Here is a 3,890-nt window from a genome sequence, read left to right on the forward strand (position 1 = left end):
TGTTTGTGGTGGCTCTGTTTATAATGATGGGGAATTTGCGAGGTGATTAAAGGTGTTTTGCAAAAATCAAATGAGCCTAACCTAATCAGATAAGGCAGATGAAATATTATTATTAGAGAGGTAACATTAAGAGCGTGCCTGGAGGCTTTAACGAAGACGAAGGCTTCTGGTGCGTTGTGCAGAGGCAGCAGCACCTTGGCCATCCTCTGGACCCCTCCAACCCCTTCTCAGGGTGTAGGTCTGGTTGTGCTGTCCCCAAGCCAGGCCTGGATGGATGGAGCATGGATGTGGTTGCTGGAGTGTGGCTGTGATTAATGGAGAATGCATGGGATAGGTGGAGCATGTATGTGATGGTTGGAGTGTGGACATGGTGGTTGGAGTGTGGACATGATGGTTGGAGCATAGACATGATGGTTGGAGCGTGTGCATGTGCTGGTTGAAGCATGTATGTGATGGATGGGGTATGTATGTGATGGTTGGAGCACGTGCATGTGATGGTTGGAGCATGTATGAGACAGTTGGAGCACACCTATGATGGATGGATCATACATGTGGTGTTTGGAGCATGCGCATGATGGATGAGCACACCTGTGGTAGATGGAGCACACACGTGATGGCTGGAGCATGTGCATGATGGTTGGAGCAGCATGTGATGGTTGGAGCACACATGCGATGGGTGGAGCACGTATCCCATTGTGCTCCGTGATGGTTGGAGCATGCATGATGGTTGGAGCACACATGATGGTTTGAACATGCGCATGATGGTTGGAGCACGGGTGTGATGGATGGAGCACACATGCGATAGTCAGATTATGCACCAAGCTCTTACCACCCCAGCTCCACCTGCTCTTGGTCTCTCCTGCACCCCAGCTGGGTGGGCATCAAGCAGAGTCCTTGCAGCTGGGTGGTGGCAACAAGCTGTGGTCCTACCCATGAGGAGATGACACCTGAGAGCTGTGAGCAATCAGGGCAGGGGCCAGCCTGGCTTCTGGGGCTGTTGCTCTATTTAAAGGATGGCATGGAAGACCTTTGGTTCCCTCTCTACCTTCATCTTGGCTTTTGACCATGCCAGCACTGGTCCTCCTACTCCTCAGATCTCAGGTTGGCCTTTGGTTTTGTTGTGCTCTTAAGGGCCCGGCTGTCATTTTGTTGATGCTGAAGGTTTTATTGGGGGTCTTAGTGACCCTGATCATCTTTGTAGGGTCTGCTCTTTTGGAAGACCTTCATGAACTTGCTTTTGCAGTGTTTGGAGTGCCCTGGTGAAGGTGGTGTAGGTGGGAAGGGGTTCAGAGCTGGACTGGAGAGGATGGGAGCCTCTCCCCCACAGAGTGGCTGGAGGCCCAGTTGGCACCGTGGGTCTCTTGCCCCTCAGATACCCCCAGCAGAGCTCAAAGCGTGATGTCTCCATGGTTCTTGTTCCCGTGTCCCTTGTGGGAATGAAGTGAGATGAGAATTTGGGACTTTGCAGACCCAGCTGTTAACATGGGTTGGCAGAACTGGCTTTTTTTTCCCCCAGAAATTCTGCTCTTTGTATTCTGGGAGGGCACTAGTGACAGCTCAGTGGATTTGCACAGCCAAATCAGGTCCTGAGGGAGGACCATGAAAGGCCAGGACACGTTTTGGACCTCTCTTGACTTGCAAACTCCCTGCTCCTTCAGTGAAGGTCCCTGCTTGGCTCTCCTTGCCGTGCAGACCAGCTTTCCTGGCTGTGGCAAACCTCTCAGAAGTAGCTCCTGGACCATGTTAATCCCCTTAATCCTTCCTGCAGCCCTTTCCTGCTGGTGATCGGCAGCTGAAAGGCTTCCTGATCCCAGCTCCGAGCTGCTGCGTTCAACTGTGGAGGGACCAACCTTCCCCAGAGGTGGAGGGAAGACTGTTGACACCCTTTGTGCCTCTGGTTTCCACCCCTCCTGCAGCAAAACACTTGTAGGGCTGAGAGGAGGGTGGGGAGAGGTCCCTGCCTGCCCCTACATCTGCAGATTTGGGGTCTGGATTTCCAGGTTTGGGGTGAGACATGCTCCTTCTGCACTCAAGGTCTTCTCCATCCTTCCTGAGGAGCCCATCCCCACCACCAGCGCGGTGCTTCTACCCCCTGCCCCGACAAAAAACTGGGGCAGGAGGGGTTTGGTGAGATGGGAAGGGGTTGCAGACTTCATTGAGAGGGTGGTTCTCCAGCTCCTGGACCCCCCCCAAATGCTTTTAATAAAGGCTTTTGCCCCCCCTTTTCTCTGCTTCTCCACCTCTTGTCTCCCAAAGTCCTTCATGGTGGTTGTTCCTCACCCTTCAGCTCATCTCCTGGGGTTTCCACGGGGGGAGCGGAGCCTTCCTGGGGGGGAGCAGTTTGATGCTCAGCTCTGAGCTGGAAAAACAACAAAAAAAAGAGATCCCTTTTCTGCGTGGACTCGGGAGCGATCCCGACCTGCCCATCCGCACATGGCCGTGTTTGTTTCACCCAGCGCGTTGAGCCGCATTTATCCTGCCAAAATGACAGTTTTCTATTAGAGAGCTGCAGCCCGGCACCATGATTATAATTGTCACTAATTTCTTTCTTTTGCAATCAGGTTCCTACCTTGACACACTGGCAGAAAATGAGGCAGATTCCACACACACTTACACCCACCCCTAGATTCCACATACACACACACACACACCCCAGGCAGGGCAAGGCAGGCTCTCAAAATGTTTGCAAAACCCTGATTTTCTGCAGGGGAAGGTTGTGCAGCTCCAGGGTGTCTGTGAAGAAATGCCCCATTTTGGTTTATAGTGAGAAAGGGACAATATTAGGGGGGACACAGACCACGGGACCCTTCTGAGGGGGCAGAACCTTCCATGGGTGTCCTTGCTGAGGGTAACCTGCTCCACCAGTTGAGGTTTTTCCTACTAAAACACCGTTAAATCGGTGTAAATTGGGCAGGGAGGCAACTGGTGGGAGGGGGGAAGGAGGCCGTGGGGCTGGTGAGGGTGTGGGGAGGAGGGGGGGAAGCACTTCCGAATCCCTCCTGCATTTCCAGCGGGGTCATGGGAGGAGAATTTGGCCCTCTTATTTATTTACTTATTTATTTATTTTAGCTTTAGCCTCTGAAGAGTGTGTTGCTGAGATTCCCAGGGGCTATTGCTTGGTAGAAGTCTCATGATACCCTCAAAAATATCCTCACACACACCCCCCACTTCACTCCCCAACCTGAAATAACTCGGTAAAACAAAGCAGTGGATTGTTCAGCCAAACTAAAATTACCAGCACGTCAAATAAAATATGTACAGCATTAAAATAAAATTTGCATTGCAATAATGCTTTATTAAGCACATTAGGAGATTAAAAGAATCAACCCCATTTGTTCCCATTCATGTTGTGGCAGGATTTGCATTTCTTCCCCCCCCCTTCCAAGTAGCCCCTCTCGTTTGGCGAGTGATTTTTCTCAGGGAACCTTGCAAAGATCCCCCCATCCCAAAAAAAGGATCCCCCCCCCAAGAAAAGATGTGTGTGTGTATATGCTGAGGGTTGGTTGTGGTGGTTGTGGGGTTTTTTTTTTTTGCTAAATCAAAGCACTTGACTCGGTTTGTGTGTTTGTCTGCCCGAGTGTGCGGCAGAGGAGGGGTGGAACGGCAAAGAAAAGATTTGTCTGCTCCCATTTCAGCTAAAAATGGTTAATTAAGACAATAGAGGCTATATAACAATTGGGGCCGGGGCCGTGAATGGTTGTCTAGACTCTATAGTTCAGCTCCAACTTCTCCGTCGGAATTTTAACTTGGCCGGGCTCGTTTCCCCTCCCCTCTTTCCCCGCCTCTCAGCTCATGTCCATAAGTTCCCTTTTCTCTTTTGTTTGTTTTTTTTTTTTTTTTTTTCTTTTTTTTTTTTTTTTTTTTTTTTCTTTAATTATTTTTTTTGCGGG

Source organism: Calidris pugnax, unplaced genomic scaffold (genome assembly GCF_001431845.1).
Source record: "Calidris pugnax isolate Ruff unplaced genomic scaffold, ASM143184v1 scaffold371, whole genome shotgun sequence".
Classification (NCBI taxonomy): domain Eukaryota; kingdom Metazoa; phylum Chordata; class Aves; order Charadriiformes; family Scolopacidae; genus Calidris; species Calidris pugnax.